The sequence below is a fragment of the Rana temporaria genome, chromosome 4 (genome assembly GCF_905171775.1).
Source record: "Rana temporaria chromosome 4, aRanTem1.1, whole genome shotgun sequence".
NCBI lineage: Eukaryota > Metazoa > Chordata > Amphibia > Anura > Ranidae > Rana > Rana temporaria.
This window is the reverse complement of record NC_053492.1, coordinates 9,563,233-9,581,037: the sequence shown is the minus strand read 5'-3', so window position 1 is coordinate 9,581,037 and position 17,805 is coordinate 9,563,233. Positions and strand designations below refer to the sequence as shown.

Genomic DNA, 17,805 nt, shown 5'->3' with positions numbered 1-17,805 from the left:
TCTGCCTGGCTACCCTACTTACTCTACTTCTTCTTGAAATTACCACAATCCTCCTCGGCAACTTCAACATCGCTGTTAATACAAACACACCTGCTACTTCTAAACTCCTAATGCCTCGTACACACGATCAGTTTTCCTGACAAGAAAAGTGCGATGTGAGCTTTTTGTCAAGAATTTTGTCAAGAATTCCGACTGTGTGTATGCTCCATCACACTTTTTCTTTCAATTTTCCTGCCAAATAAAGATTGAGAGCAAGATCTCAAATTTCATGGCAGGAAAAATTCCTATCGCAAATCGCGCTCGTCTGTATGCAATTACGACGTGCAAAAAAAAACGCGCGTTCTTGACGTTCGGAATTTCAGCCAAGATTTGAGTGAATGTGTGTATGCAAGACAATTTTGAGCCGTTTTCCTGCTGAAAAAAAAACCACACGGTTTTCCTGTCGGAAAAATTGATTGTGTGTACGAGGCATTAGTCTAACCTCCTCTTTTGACTTAAAGCGGGGGTTCCGCGGGATATCTTATTTTTTTTTGTCCTCTAATCCGCAGCTCTTACCTTTACTCCCGCACTAACAGGGTGTCCCACACGTTCAGCCATCCGATGCGCTGTAATTCGTTAAATTATATATTTGATTTTGATCCGATGGACGTTTCCATCTTACCTGTGGGCATAGTGAAGCCGACAGGGTCTTCTTCCGGGATCGGGCGAATGCTGGCCTCCCAGCATTCACCGCTCGATCCCGCGCATGTGCAGTGTTGATGGCGAGCGTCGCCGTCAACACTACATGGTTACCATAACAACGGCCGGCGTAAGAAGTTCACGCCCCGTTGTTCAGACTATTACCTTAGCTATCAGCTGCAGCTCCAAACAGTCACGCTTGAGGACTCAGGTGACCGACGAGATGTCGCGCGAATACAGCAGAGCGCGTCGACAGAGGAGTTCCCCAATTCTGAGTGACAGGACGGGGGAGAATGGACTAACACGCCCATTCCCCGCGGGGGATATTGATTGACAGATGGAAACATCGAGCTGCAAACGGGTAAGGAGCGCTCCAAAAAAAAAATCGTCTGGTCATTGTTTTTGCAGAGCAGTTGAATTGATTGTATGTTGTAAAACAGGGTGAACCACCGCTTTAAAACAATGAATACATGCTTCTACTCACTCTGAAGGAAATACTCTTGACCTTGTTTTCTCCCACCTTTGCACTCCATGCAACTTCTCCAACTATCTTTTCCCTCTCTCTGATAACTACCTTATTAGTTTCACTCTCTCCCTTTCCTCTACCTCCTCTCTCTCCTACCGCCTAAAAGTTACCCGCAGAAATCTACGTCATCTCAACCCTTATCTTCTATATCCTGCTACCGACCACCTTTGCTGAGCTATTTAACTTGTGTTAATATTCTTCAATGTCTACTGCAGTCATAAGTGCATGAGTAAGATATCAGCTCTTTCTATAAAATCATGCCTGATATATATATATGTAAAGACCCTGCTCTCTGAATTTGTTAATAGGTTTGGATCTCAGCTGCGGAGGCTTTTCAGGTCTAACCACCAATTAACTCTCAAAACTGAACTGAGAATTTGGGGTTAAGTCATCATATCCTCCATGGGAGACCAAAACATGAAATGGGGACAGCTTATTACTTCATAAGCTTATCGTGTGATATAAACTAAATATACAGTCTATTGAGCACGGAATTAGTCACTATAAGAATATGCTGCAGCAGTACTATTAGTAATGTGATACTATGGTTAGTTAATGTTGTATGATTGTTTCAGTATGCCAACTTGCTACCATAAGACAGAGTTCATTTCAGAAATTAATATATTTTGCATGTGCAGTGGTGAGGCATATAAGTACAGTCCCTTGTAACAGTGAGCAGATAATAGACAATGACAGCTTGTTATACTGCTGTCTAGATACTTGCGGTTCTGTTGTTTAAGAGGAGGTTGGATTGAGGGAGTATGCTGAGATCTTTATCCAGGAATCACCAGGCTGTTGGGAGATGAAGGTCCAGGCTATGGTGCAGATGCAGAGGTGCTGGGTTGGTATCAGGGCTACCAGTGAATACAGGGAGGTGAGTCCAAGCTTCTGCAGTGATGGTGAGAGCTGGCCTCCAGGAAACACAGGGTGCAATAGTCAGAGGGTTATGGCAAGAGGGTCTCCGGTCCCAGATGGCGGCGGGTGTCCAACGAGAATATCGGAACACCCTGCCGACATCTCTGGGAGTTTAAATAGCCCCGAATTCGCTGGGAAAAGCGCAGCTCCACGCTGGGTCGCACTTCCGCGTTCCAGCGTGGAGCGCAAACGTCCGTGCACCGGAAGTGACGCGGCTGCTTGAATTGGATAGAGGCGCGCTCGATAGGATAACGGCAGAGGCGTTACAATATCTAAAGGGTCAAACTATAAAGATTGTCAGCTCCATCTAGTGGCAATAATGCATTATAAATATTGCAATACAGCAGTATGGTCACTAGATGAAGCCAGTGAACAGAGGAAATCACATATTTTTCAAAAACACACCTCTGTTTACCAAATGTTTTCAGTACAAAATATAGTCAGCCAATGAAAGGTAACGACACCATTTTTATTTTTATCCTGCTATCAATGGCCAACACAGTACAACACTTCATCCATGTCTTTGGTGATCTCTGATCTCCTTATGAAGTGTTCCTTACATGATGAAGATCAGCCATGGAGTATATCTGAGGTGTATATCAGGGTGTGCTTCTTCCCTACATGAGAGCTGTGATGTCCAGCAACATTCATATACAAGACATTTCCCACACTCAAGGCACCAATACACCTCGAGGGTTGTGTGGGATCCCTGATGTACAGGAAGACAGGACTTCAGTGAGGAACAATTCCCTCACTCAGGACAGGAATACGGCTTCTCTCTCGTGTGAGATCTCTGAAGTTTGTAAAGATTGGACTTCTCTGAAAAACATTTCCTGCACTCAGGACAGGAATACGGATTGTCACCCGTGTGAGATCTCTGATGCGAGACAAGATATGATTTTTGTACAAAACATTTTCAGCACTCAAAACAGGAATATGGCTTCTCACCTGTGTGCATTTTCTGATGTCTGTAAAGACAGGACTTCTGTGAAAAACATTTCCCGCACTCATGACAGGAATACGGCTTGTCACTTGTGTGAGACTTTTGATGTCTGACAAGTTGTGATTTTTTTACAAAACATTTTTTACACTCAGAACAGGAATACGGCTTCTCGTCTGTGTGCAAACTCTGATGGTTATAAAGCTTGGTCTTATCCATGAAACATCTTCCACACTGAATACATTAAAATGGCTTCTCCCCGGTGTGAGACCTCTGATGTCTTTGCATATTACACAACCTTGAAAAAGATTTCCCACACTCATGGCAGGAATATGGCTTTTCACCCAAATGCAATCTCTGATGCAAATAAAGACTGGACTTCTGTGAAAAACATTTCCCACACTCAGAACAGGAATATGGCTTCTCACCTGTATGCGATCTACCATGTCTGTAAAGACCGGTTTTTGATAAAAAACGTTTCCCGCACTCAGGACAGGAATACGGCTTTACGCCTGTATGGGACATTTGATGTGTGACTAGTTTTGTTTGTGTTACAAAACATTTCCCACATTCAGAACATAAATACGGCTTATCTCCTGTGTGTAATCGCTGGTGTTTGGAAAGATTGGACTTCTGTGAAAAGCATTTTCCGCACTCAGGACAGGAATATTGCTTTTCCCCTGTGTGGGACCTTTTATGTATGACCAGTTCTGATTTTTGTACAAAACATTTCCCGCACTCGGGACAGGAATATGGCTTTTCACCTGTGTGCAATCTCTGATGATCATAGAGATTGGATGTCTGTGAAAAACATTTCCCGCACTCATGACATGGAAATGGTTTCTCCCCCGTGTGAGATCTCTGATGCTTGACTAGGTCTGATTTTTGCAAAAAGCATTTCCTGCATTCAGAACAGGAATACGGCTTTTCCCCCGTGTGAGACATTTGATGTCTGATAAGTTGCGATTTCTTTACAAAACATGTTTTACACTCAGAACAGGAATATGGTTTTTCACCTGTGTGCAATCTGTGATGCTCATTAAATCTGGACTTATCTGAGAAACATTTCCCACACTGAGGACAAGAAAATGGCTTCTCTCCAGAGTGGGACCTCTGATGTCTATAAAGATTGGATGACTGTGAAAAGCATTGACCACACTCAGGACAGGAATGTGGCTTCTCACCTGTATGCAATCTCTGATGTGTATACAGACTGGACTTCTGTGAAAAACATTTACCGCACTCAGAACAGGAATATAGTTTTTCATCCGTATGCAAACTCTGATGTCTGTGAAGACTGGATTTCAACAAAAAGCATTTCCCGCACTCAGGACAGGAATACTCCTTCTCACCCGTATGAGACTTTTTATGTGCATTAAATCTGGATTTAAAACGAAAACACTTCCCGCACTCAGTACAGGAAAAGCTCTTCTCTGTTGGAATGACGGCACCGTCCCTCACAGTCTGAGGTTCCTCAGGATAAGAGGAATACGATGGTCCGGCACCGTCCCTCACAGTCTGAGGTTCCTCAGGATAAGAGGAATACGATGGTCCGGCACCGTCCCTCACAGTCTGAGGTTCCTCAGGATAAGAGGAATACGATGGTCCGGCACCGTCCCTCACAGTCTGAGGTTCCTCAGGATAAGAGGAATACGATGGTCCATCTACACTGTGTGGTGCCGGATGGACATTTGAGGTAGTCGGGTTTTCTCCTGGACTATACTGTGTGATGTCCTCATCTTCTACTTTACAGTCTGGAGACAAAGTGAGACAATCCTCTGAGGTTTTCCTCATCTCCCGTCCATCTACTAAAATAGAAATAAAAAGATTATTACTAGACATGAGCAGATTGGTTCCCCTAAACTAGCACTCCGCCCACATCAGGCAGCTTTGTCTCTGAGGATCTTACAATTCCCCCCTCAAGGTAACTAGTAAATAGGTCCTCTGATCTCCTACCAGATCATTTCTTTATTCATGGACCTTAGTCAGAGAGTGAGGAAACAACAAGAACTGTCTTTTATAGGAGTGACAGTGATGAGGGGATTATATGACAAGTGTCCCCACCCCCCTCCATCACTCATTGCCATCTTCCCAACACAAGAAGTCCTGCACTTCCTTATTTAGTCCATGATTTAGTCATGAATAACAGCGGGGCTGAGCCCCACCAGAGGTCAGAGAGTGAGGATGGAAGGAGAACAACCAAGATGAAGACTGGACTGGAAGACTGGACCACCATCATTGGGATATTGACTCCTCTCTCATTATCACTTTCTGTTAAAAGTATCAAAGTTTGAGGATGTTATCATATTATTATTGTAGAACCCTCCTAGTATCGGTGCTAGGATGTAAATAGTTAGGTTGGTGTAATTTGCTCCTCCTCCATTCTGCCTAACAGGGCGCTGCAATTTACTAGTCAGGACTGCTCATGATGTTCTGGTGATGTTACGATTGCTGGGGTTCCTCCTGTATTCTGGAAACGAATGGAGCTTTTCAGAACATAGGTGTGAGCAAGGGAAATGGGCCGCATGAATATGTATGCAGCTCTGGCCAATTGCAGAGGAGGGGGGGGGCCCTGAGCATTCTGGGGCTGGCATATATATTATAGGAACACATGTGCTCTGGGTCCTTCCGATAGTGGAGTGCACCCGCCGAGGGTGAGGCAGGTTTGCCTCCCCTGGCACCTGGTGCCATGCAGCCTCAGGTGGGTGACCTGAGGGCCTGAAACTGGAATGGAAGAGTGGCCCTGGTTCTTCTAAGCTGACCAAAGAGGATTTCGGCGACGATTCCTCTGGTATCACTAATAAAGGCTGCCAGTTGTTCTACAAAGGCCTATGAGTGCTCAAGCTTCTTTACTTCATCACTGCTAAATCAGGAGAAGTCTGGCACCTGCCCCCAGCAAGGGACTTCATCTATGTAATGTACAATATACAGTATATAGTGCAGGGCTTAGGACAGCGTAATATGCAATATACATTATATAGTGTAAGGGTCAGGATATTGGTAATCAGTGGAAGCTTAATTTTTTTACTTGAGACAAGTTTCAGAGGTCCCACACCGCTGCCTCCCATCTCCTGAGACTGCACTCAGTGACTTGGGTCTGAGACTATACAGACATATCTCTCCACCCGACACAGACAGCAGACAACAGAGCAAGTAACCCTCCAAAAATAGTTCTGTCCGAGATCTTGCTAGACCCAGGTATGAGGTAGAAGACCCAAAGCACATGTCCCAGGTGCCCAGGTTTCTTAACACCAATGTTGAAAATCCACATTTTGCTGCCAGCTCATCTCCAGAATCTCCATAAATCCAGTCTAGATACCTAAATTGTGTCTGCAGCACAGAGAAGGAAGATTATCTGAGAGAAATACAGGAATACAGGACAGGGAACACAGCTCAGGAGAGTGACCAGGGGATTACAGGCTGATATCACCCAGTCCTTGTCCTACTCTGGACCAATCAGTGAGCAGTATGGGTGGAGGAATGTATTTAGTGTTAATAACCCACCTGTGCTGATCTCTGTAGGAGTGTCCTCCTCTATAAATGTCCCCGTTATTCCATCCTCCTCCATAGACTGCTGATCATCCCTCACATACCTCTCTTCTTCTTCTGCTTTAACCTCAAATTCGATATCGATTGGATCTCCACTCTAAATCAAGAAAATGAGAGAGAAGATCATCTGTAAGATATAAGCTTTATTATTGTGACATCACATTAAAAAAAAATCCACACATCGCCAACACGAGTCCATGTTCTAGATCAGTGGTCATCAACCCTGTCATCAGGGCCCACTAACAGGCCAGGTTTTATGTATTACCTTGGGGAGATGCAGACTGGGGATACTGCAATCACTGAGCAGCAAATTATATCACCTGTGATGTATTTCAGTTATCTTGCAAACCTGGCCTGTTAGTGGGCCCTGAGGACAGGGTTGATGACCACTGTTCTAGATGATCCGTCCCACCAACCTTGTAACAGTGGGGGATGGTGTGACCTTCCTGTGGGGAATCCCGGGAATACAGAGGACGGGGACATCTCTCTGGTGGGTTCCTGGTATTAGGTGGCTCCATCATATCCTTGTGTCCTTCTGAAAACTCCTCCATCACTCCATACTCCTCATCCTCCTCTTTATACTCTTCCTTAACATCAATATTATCATCCCTGAGGTTTCCACTCTGAATATATAATAAAACATTTATTGTAACAAACATGCTGTGTATAAATCATAACTATCAGTAATTGTTACTCATTACCTGCTGATGGTGAGGGATGGTGTGACCTTCCTGTGTGGAATCCCGGGAATACAGAGGACGGGGACATCTCTCTGGTGGGTTTCTGTAGCTGGATGACTCCACCATGGTGTCCTGGTACAGATCTTTATATCCTATAGGAAACTCCTCCTTCACCCCATCCTCATCATCCTCCTCTTTTATCTCTTCTTTAACCTCAACTTTACAATCTCTCAGGTTTCCACTCTGAATATAGAATAAAAATGACATCAATGGTAACAATGCAGATAATGTACAGATCCTAATGATACTATCAGTGATTGTTCCTCATCTACCTGATGATGGTGGGGGATGGTGTGACCTTCCTGTGTGGAATCCCGGGAATACAGAGGACGGGGACATCTCTCTGGTGGGTTCCCATTACTGGATCCATCTGTAGGAAACACACACAGTGACTGAATACATTGGCCCAGATTCAGAGAGCAATTGCGCCTGCGTAACCCGTCGTTCCCGCTTCGCGATATTTGAAATCTACGTCGTTTGCGTAAGTGATTCGTGAATGGCGCTGGACGCCATTCACGTTCACTTGGAAGCAAATGACGTCCTTGCGATGTCATTTGCCGCAATGCACGTCGGGAAAGTTTCCCGACGGAGCATGCGCTCTACGCTCGGCGCGGGAGCGCGCCAAATTTAAATGATTCCCGCCCCCTACGGGATCATTTACATTAGGCGCCCTTACGCAGGGCAATTTTAAAGAGCGCACACGCAATTTACGGAGCTACTGCTCCGTGAATCGCGCGCAGCGCAGATAATTTGCGGGGGCGCAGGGCAAAAACGCTGCCCTGTGCCTCAGTAAAAAAGGGGCAAATCTCTTTGAATCCGGGCCATTGTTTCTATGTGTTTATCAGATGATGGGGGATCTAGGTGGAGCCTCCGTACTGCTCTCTCCTTTACAATAAAGTCTCCTCTTACCCGGTGATGTGAGGGGCGGCTGATTGTCCATCATGACGTCCTTGTAGAGATCCTTGTGTCCTTCTAAATACTCCCACTCCTCCATGGAGAAATAGACAGTGACATCCTGACACCTTATAGGAACCTGACACACACAATGATACAGTCACCATCCAGACACATCCCTTGTCTGTTACTGGATAATGTCCCAGAATTCCCGGCACCGCTCACCTCTCCTGTCAGTAGCCCAGTGATCTCTCGTGACTTCTACAATCTTCTTCTTGATGTTTATCTTAGGTGTCAGGGAGGGAGGTGGAGGCACTGTGATGGTCATATGATCTTCAGACTTCACAGGAGGAAAATTCTATAGTTGAACACAAATAGTAAAATCAAATGATATTCCCAGAATCCTCCTCTCTTCTCTGATCAGGTCTGCATATTATTAATAGAGATAAGAGCGATGTCATGTGACCTCCCAGAGTCCTCTTCACCACTCCATTTGGTCTGTGTTTTATTAAAGCCCCACTTTAGGCTGAGGAATAATTTGCTTACACTGGGTCCCCTACTCTTTAGGTTAAAGGTTTGTTGCAAGCATTCTTACATCATTATTTACAACGCAGGACCAACAGTCTTGCTTTTCAAGTTAGAATGCCAAGAGTCCATCCAAAAAAATAGATAATAGCTTTTGGAGGAGGTGAGGTCAGTGTGATGTCATAGGACTCCCTGACTCTGGTTGGAGGTACATTGGCAGGAGGAGCGGTGAGGGGCGCTCTGAGGTTTCTGTACACCGAATAATTTCTCCCGGGAGCTTCCCACCTCTCCTATACTTACCTGGCAGGGGAGACACCATGATCATGAAGGTGGTTCTCCCAGGGCGAGGCACGGCTATTGCACACTCTAGGCCGTGCTGATCGTGGTTGTCTTCCCTGCCGCTTCTCGGCCTTTTGGCTGGGACTGGGTGTGGTATCTGTCCTTATCAGTTGTCAGCAGAGCGCTGAAGCACCTCCTACATGGGGAGGGTGGATGCAATCCAATGACGTCATTGCACCTGGAAGGATGGTTTCAGCAGGGACTACGCTGTGCTGCCCGACAGAATACTGGGGCCGGCCCATGGTTGAGTCTGAGCCATCTGGAAGGGTGCTCCTGGTGAGGATGGGTGCTGTGTTTGGTCTTGGTCTTTTTGCCGAGTTCTAGTCTGGCCTTCTGGCTGGCTGGTGTAAGTGCTATCTCTGTCAGCGATCCGGTAGGAGGAGCTGGTAATGCCCTGGGATAAGACGGGGCAGCACCATGCAAATCCGCTGGGTTGGCTGGCAGGGGTGGAGGGCTGCACTGGTCGGTCGGGGGGTTGGATATGGAACGAAAAGCCTATGGTGCATGTGCCCCTGGAGTGGCAGTCCAGGAGTATCTGAAGATCACTGTGTGTGAGGGACACATTGATTGAAGGATACCACGGTCACTGCACCAGATACACGCTTTTTTTAGCACCTGCCTCCTGGGCCGGGCCTTTTGGCTAGGACCGGAGGAATTTTTTATTCCTGGCCGGAGGGCCTGGTCATTGTTTCACCACAATGGCAATTTCTTTCACTCTCCTCTCCACTATCCCTTCCCCCACTTTATTTTATTTAAGCCTGTGTTTGTCACTTTTTTGTCTTTTTTTGTTGTGCACGTTTTGTCACTGTGTGATTAGTAGGGTGCGGGTCCTCGGGCCAGCCCTGAACGTCTTGGGAGTGGGTGGACATGGCCTTCTGGCTTAGTTCGCCTGCTCTCATGGGGTCTCCCTTCGGGGGAGCCTCACCTAGTACTGGGAGGGTTCTGTTTCGGCAGTCCCTCCAAGGAAGTTGGGTCCGTGTCGGCTTCGGTTGCTCGGACCACAGTACCTCAGTCCCCGTCTGGAGCCTAACGCCCCGGGGGATCAGGGTTTGGGTCCCTCTTCACAGGAGGACCACTTGACGTTGCACCCGTCTGCACGTTTTTGTGAACACTCTTTATGTGTGTGCACATTTTTTCTGCACCGGGTGGAGTTTTTTTGGGTGTGTTCACACGCCATAGGCTTTTCAAAAAAAAAAAAAAACCTCTCCTAAACTGAAAGATGAACGTTGTCTTTGGCCTTCACCAGAACACATCATATTCCTTTGATCTCCATGTACTCCGGAGACTTTACTGATCGCATTTTAGGATAAATATCTGAGACTGGGATCATTGTGGAAACATTTGTTTTCAGGACATTTACCAAAAATGAAATTATTCCCTTTTCCCTCCTATTTGAATCTTATAAAATAAAGAAATACATATTCTAATTCCCCCTAAATAAACCGCCATTCCCCGCCAATAATAAAAGTTGTATAATCCATTAGTATAGACTGATGAGGTGGTAAGTAGGGCTGCCACCTGTCCAGGATTCATGCAGACAGCACGGTTTTTGAATTATATGCTCAAGTTTCAACCCACCCAAAACCTAGACATATTATGAAAGGGTTCCCAGAGCTCCAGGTCCTCCCAGGCAGTAGAATGGTGTTTGATAACTCGGACACTTAATAAAAGTGCAGGGGGGCACTGTGATGGTCTGCGTGTGTGGTTGTGAAGTCCTCCAGCCGCCTCTCCTCCTCCTCCTCCTCCTCTTCCTCAGTCGGACTGTGACTCATTGCCTATGCCCACCCTGCTTTCCCCCTCCACACCACAGCTTCATTGCACATGAGCGAAATAACCGCCACAGAGAGTCCAGGATAGTGACGCTGAGCACCAACATAATGAGAGAGAGGAGCAGGCCGCCAGCTGACTGACACCATGCAGTGCTTACACTGGTGGCCTAAGAGGTGCTAGGCCTCGGCTATGGGGGAAGGATATGGTCGGGAAGGAAAGGTGGCTAATCCTGCTAATTTAGCTCGGGGATAAGAGAGGTCAGCAGGCTGACTGTGCCTGGAAAGAGCACCTGTGTAATGTAATGCGTGTGAGCGGTGTACAGAGAGGGCCACCTGACTTCTCTATTAAAGGCCAGTTCTCTGGTGTCATCAGCCCAGACAATGACTGGGGGGGAAGAGATTGTACTGGAGGGCAGACTGACCTTGGGGGGCCTTTCTTGGAGCAGAATGACCTGAGGGGTCGTACTGAGGGACAGAATGGCCTGGGGGGCCGTACTGAGGGGCAGAATGGCCTGGGGGGAGGCCGTACTGAGGGGCAGAATGGCCTGGGGGGAGGCCGTACTGAGGGGCAGAATGGCCTGGGGGGGGAGGCCGTATTAAGGGGCAGAATGGCCTGGGGGGGAGGCCGTACTAAGGGGCAGAATGGCCTGGGGGGAAGCCATACTGAAGGGCAGAATGGCCTGGGGGAGAGGCCGTACTGAGGGGCAGAATGGCCTGGGGGGAGGGGCGTACTGAGGGGCAGAATGGCCGGGGGGGATGTACTAAAAGAAAGAATGGCCTGGGGGGGCCAAACTGAGGGGCAGAATGGCCAGGGGGGGACCAGCCTGACCTGGTGAGCAGACTGACCTGGGGTGGGGGGGTCGTACTGGGGAGTGGCAGAATGCCTGAGGGGGGTTGCATTGGGGCAGACTGACCTGGGGGTTAGTACTGGGGGGCAGACTGACACTGGGGGTTCATACTGGGGGACAGACTGATCCTGGGGGTTCATACTGGGGGACAGACTGACCCTGGAGGTTCATACTGGGGGACAGACTCATCCTGGGGGTTCGTACTGGGGGACAGACTGACCCTGGAGGTTCGTACTGGGGGACAGACTGACCCTGGGGGTTCGTACTGGGGGACAGACTGACCCTGGGGGTTCGTACTGGGGGACAGACTGACCCTGGGGGTTCGTACTGGGGGACAGACTGATCCTGGGGATTCGTACTGGGGGACAGACTGATCCTGGGGGTTCGTACTGGGGGACAGACTGACCCTGGTGGTTCGTACTGGGGGACAGACTGACCCTGGGGGTTCGTACTGGGGGACAGACTGACCCTGGAGGTTCGTACTGGGGGACAGACTGACCCTGGGGGTTCGTACTGGGGGACAGACTGACCCTGGAGGTTCGTACTGGGGGACAGACTGACCCTGGGGGTTCGTACTGGGGGGCAGACTGACACTGGTGGTTCGTACTGGGGGACAGACTGACCCTGGGGGTTCGTACTGGGGGACAGACTGACCCTGGAGGTTCGTACTGGGGGACAGACTGACCCTGGGGGTTCGTACTGGGGGGCAGACTGACACTGGGGGTTCATACTGGGGGACAGACTGATCCTGGGGATTCGTACTGGGGGACAGACTGATCCTGGGGGTTCGTACTGGGAGACAGACTGAACCTGGGGGTTCGTACTGGGGGACAGACTGAACCTGGGGGTTCGTACTGGGGGACAGACTGACCCTGGGGGTTCGTACTGGGGGACAGACTGACCCTGGGGGTTCGTACTGGGGGACAGACTGACCCTGGAGGTTCGTACTGGGGGACAGACTGACCCTGGGGGTTCGTACTGGGGGACAGACTGACCCTGGGGGTTCGTACTGGGGGACAGACTGATCCTGGGGGTTCGTGCTGGGGGACAGACTGACCCTGGTGGTTCGTACTGGGGGACAGACTGATCCTGGGGGTTCGTACTGGGGGACAGACTGATCCTGGGGGTTTGTACTGGGGGACAGACTGATCCTGGGGGTTCGTACTGGGGGACAGACTGATCCTGGGGGTTCGTACTGGGGGACAGACTGACCCTGGGGGTTCGTACTGGGGGACAGACAGACCTGGGGGGGGGGTTCATACTGGGGGGCAGACAATGTTTTGGCAGAAAGGATTTCTCCATCCAACTAACTTGTGTGGATAGAGAAATCTGTTCGTTTTTTTTCATTCAGCCCAAACATTTACTGAACAAGAGAAAACTGTCTATGGTCAGCTTAACATAGTCCTGCAGTATATACACTGTATTGTACATTATATAATTCACCAAAAATGTCATTGGCTCCACAGTTGCTGGTTGCCAAGCGGTCCATGACTATTTAAATGAAGGTTTTCTGCTCAAAGTGTCAGCTCTCTGACTATTTTCAGTGTACGCAAAATCATATGTAATAGAAGAGTTTTTTAATGATTGTGCTGAGGTGTAAATAGAAAATAAGATCTTATTACCTCCTCTACTTCCTCCCGACTCTCCTCTCACCCAGAAATTCTTATTTATAACTAACATCACTTCCTGTCTGTATTCCATGAGACTTTCATTCTAGGTAGAAGTGAGATCACCATCTGGTGGAGTACAGAGGAACTGCAGCCCCGAGGAACATCTCATAGAGTGAACACAGCCGGGCCTTGTGCTGTATGTACTGTATATTCATACCTCCCAACTTTTTGAGATGGGAATCCAGGACACCTATCAGCAAAAGTATGCAGGCATAGGACACACCCCTTGCCACATGAACCCAGCCTTAGAGTGAGAGTCCATATTTTTTTAAATTGGGAGAGGAACGTGAAGTGGTGGTGGTGTGCCAACATTTTCCACTCAGCATTCATGTGTGTAGCATTACCCCCGGAGGAGCTGATGTTTGGGCGGCACATTTACCTCATGGCTCCCCCGAATTCCTAGGGGTGAATGATGCGTATTGCATTAAGTAGAAGTAAAGGAATGTCCGCAACAGGTGCTCATTGCTGTGCTCTTTATTACCCAGCCGGGTAAAAACAATAAACTTGTGGTGAGGAAAGTAAAGTTGAAGAAGAAGAGAGAACAGCAGATTCAGGCATGATGATAGGGAAACAGTCCTGCTCCCAAACGCAACACTTCTTTGCGCCACTCCTGCCTGAGTGGGTTTAGTGCACCCGGACAGGCCTCTCTCACTGACCTGGCAGCCGGAGTATCACTCAGACAATTGTAGGATAAGTCTCTGCCACAGACCCTCCTTGGTGAGCTTGAGGAAAAGTCTCTGCCACAGACCCTCCTTGGTGAGCCTCAGAAAGACACAGGCACTCCCCGATTTGTAGTTACGGAGATGAACTCCTTAAATGAGTTATGTCTGGATCTCCTTCAACTTGTCGCCCAGATACCAACTGACAGGTGATCAATCCCTCAGTGTCCGGCTACCTTGATCCCCAGGGGTTTGTCAAGGCCCTTTTTGGATCGCCAGCCTCTCAATGGTGCTCCTCAGACGGACTCCCCACCGAACAGAAAAACAGCTTGGGATCCTCAAATGTGGGAACCCAGTCGCACACTGGGTCCCCGTCGCTGTTCAGATGCTCCGGGCCAACATGGTCCAAGAACCAGGAACACTTTTGGGTCACATTTTAAAAAGTGAGAGCATCAAATCATTCTGAAGTGTAGGACTGATTTTCATTTGTGATTGTGGTGTGATGGAGGGAGGGGTGGCCGTTTCTTTGTCCCACTACTTAGCTGGAAAACTGCTCTCAATTTCCTATCTACACTGAGCATGTGAAATCACTGCCACCTGTCCACTTTAAAGAGCAATACCCACATGTCCCCTCTCCACGCCCCTCTTCCTCTACATCCCTCATATTCACATCTTCACCAGTATGTCCCCATATTCACCAATACATTCCCCTCTTCATCCCCATCCCCCTCTTCACTAACCTGCCCCCATTCACCACCCTGACCCCCTCTTTCCATCCCCAACCCATGAGCGGTGGATACTTGGGGTTAGAAAATAGAATCAATTACGGATTTGTAGATATGATCTTCTGCTAGCAAGTTGGGGCTCTTCAAGGTTGAAGAGAGCTGGTGAATGACAGTCAGGTTTGCAGACAGATCAAATAAGTGACAAGGGAGGTTTCCTTAACTGGCAACATTTGGAAACACAAGGTAAAATAACAAAATCATTACCTAATATGATATTGGACCACCTTTGGCATCCAAGACGGCTGGAATTCTCCTGCGAATAGACAAATATAAGTCTTAGATGGTGGATAATGGATACTGATCCTACTCTTCATGCAACAATCCTTCCAAGTCTTGCAGAGATGCCGGAGGCAGAAAACGAGCCTGAACCTTCTTCTCCAAAATAGATCCATAGTTGCTCTATGATATTGAGGTCCAGCAACTGCTGCTCCCAGGGAAGGTGCGAGACTTCATCTGCTTGCTCGTCAAACCACTATTTGACAATGCCAGCAGTGTGAATTGGAGGTCTTGGTAAATGGCGCTGTCCTTGGGAAACAATGTCTGCATCACGGGGGGGGAAAGACAGTTAGCCAAAATTTATATATGGTTGCGGGCAGTGACTCTACCTTTTAAGGTGATTATGGGGCCTGCCGAATGCCAAAATATGGCTGCCTAAATCATAATTGCGCAGCCATCATGCTTTAATGTTGGCACAAGACAGTCTTGGTCGTAAACTTGTGTTTGCCACGCGTTCTCATGTCCGGTGGTTGGGAACAGTGTGAAGCTTTATTCATCTGACCTTCTGGACATGACTGCTGAGAAGCTTAGGCTTGTCTTAACCCCCACTTATTTAAACCACAACAAACCTTGCCTCCAAAAAGATACATAGACCACTTTAAGTTGGAAGTACAGCAAGGCCACAGTTTTTTTGAACATATCAGTATAATAACCTTCAAAATACCAATAACCATGCCGCTCATGGTTATACCATGAGCATCTATAAACAAACTGTGTAGTCTAAGAGGCCTGTCTCCACCATTAGTGCGAGATTGGCATTAAACTGACCCCGTAATTAAACTTGAGGGCATAGCCCATAAAGTAATATCAATTGCTGGCAAAGTAAAACTGCCAAGGAAGCTGTGACAAAAACACACAATGGGCGGGAGGATGGTCAACTCTTGTGACGTCAAATTCTCCCGAAAGTAGTGGGACGTGCCTCTGTGTAGCCTTTTCTAGAGTTCCGGCTCTACCCAGTCACCTCGTGCCATTGTAGCCAATCCCGAAGGAGCCACTCCGACTCACTGATTAGGTTGACGCCCGCTTAGTTGCCAAGCATCCAACAGTCAAGGCTCCCTTTCCTTAGAGCGGGGGCGTGGCAAGGGGCCTTGATTAACATTGCTCACTAGTGGTTTGGCAATTGCAGCTCAACCGTGAATGTTTTGCCTTTGGAGTTCCCTTACCACAGTTTTTGAGGACACAGGCTGTGAAAGACTGAGATTAAGCTCTGCAGTCACTTTTGCAGCAGTTATTTTCTTATTCTGGGTCCCAATCCTGCGCAATGTCCTTTTGTCAACCGCACTTATGCTTATCAGATGATGTTTTCCCGGAAACTGTAAAAAATAAATACTGTGTGTGTATATATATACATGTAGCGCCCTCTTACTTTCAGTATGGGCGCTATGCCAAAGTTAGTGGGGAATGGGAGGATTACTTTACTCCCATTCACAATTTATGGAAATTTGGGCTGTTGTCAATTCAGAACTGTCCTGTAGGTCAGTCTGCGCTCCAGGGGTGTGTTACCAACCCTGGGCGACAGTTGGCGCTAGAGGGGTTCTGACGGACCCACCTTTCTCAGCAGCCAATCAGAGGAGGTTTTTCCCTCGTTGGGCATGCTGAGGGGGGGTATATCTGTGGCACCAGCCATTAGCTGTTCTGTTCTGTGCGGGGCCCGAGTTCCAGATGCGGCATCCACCTTCAGGGTGCGCACATCCATGGGCCCCGCCACCGTGGCCTATTTCACTGAGGTTGCACACCATGCGGAACCTCAACCTGACATTGAGAGAGGCCCCAGCGGCTTGCTGGGTCCCAAACCTTCTGCTGAGATGATCCTAAGGAGATGATCCTAAGCTGGGAGCTGTGCGATGGGTATCGGCCCGGGGAGAACCTAGAACTAGAGGTTGTCCAGGAGGCCTAGACGAACCATTGGGGATCCAGTCACCATACTGCATGACAGGTATGCTTAAAGCTGACAATTGGTGACACTTTTTGAACTGTCTGGGAGGATTCACTTAACCTAATATCTTATATCTCAAATTGCTAGGCCTGTGGCAGAGGCCTGTTTCCTCCCAGTGATTTACGGGTGGCGCTCCGGCTGCCAGGCCTGTGACGGTCGCCTGTCCGGGGGCACTTTGCCCGCTCTGCTTTGAGTGGCGATGAGTTGAGCTTTATTATTGCCGAGAGCAGGCTTGTTCTCCTTCATATCCAAGGCCTGATACTAAAGTTCTCTCCTCGCTCATCAACCTTTCTCTATTGTGTGCCATGTTGATGTTGGCTGTGTTGGGCCTTGGAATAAAGCTTATTTGATGTCTGGACACTCACTCTTCATCCACACTCACAAGTGTCACCCTAGACCTAGACTAAAACAAGAAGGACAGCTTAGCACGTTGATCCCAAACTAATCAGCGGCTCCTTCGGGGGTGAGCGCTACATACAGTATATATCTATATCTATATGTAGCACCTGGTTACTTTAGGTACCGGTGCTATTAAAATTTAGAGGGAGATCAGAGTATGGTTAAACTCTGATCCAAATTGTTATGTGCAAAACAGGGTCTCTGTCTCAGCTTGGATGTGCTGCGTAGCGCCCAACCCCAGGCCAGGTAGGCCATAGTGGTGGGGCCCGCGATGTGCGCACACCCTAAAGGTGGGTGCCGCACCTGGAACCAGGAACCCGCGAGGAACCCAGAACAACGGCCTACGCCACAGAAATA

General features: G+C 48.2%; 1 non-coding gene and 1 pseudogene across 1 annotated transcript; one reads left to right on the top strand and one right to left on the bottom strand.

The window, feature by feature from the left end:
- Positions 1 to 2,975: 2,975 nt before the first annotated feature.
- LOC120935493 lies at positions 2,976 to 15,796 on the bottom strand (annotated as a pseudogene).
- LOC120938482 lies at positions 9,060 to 9,218 on the top strand. Its single transcript, XR_005749079.1, has one exon. It is a non-coding gene; the product is annotated as a U1 spliceosomal RNA (small nuclear RNA).
- Positions 15,797 to 17,805: the final 2,009 nt, after the last annotated feature.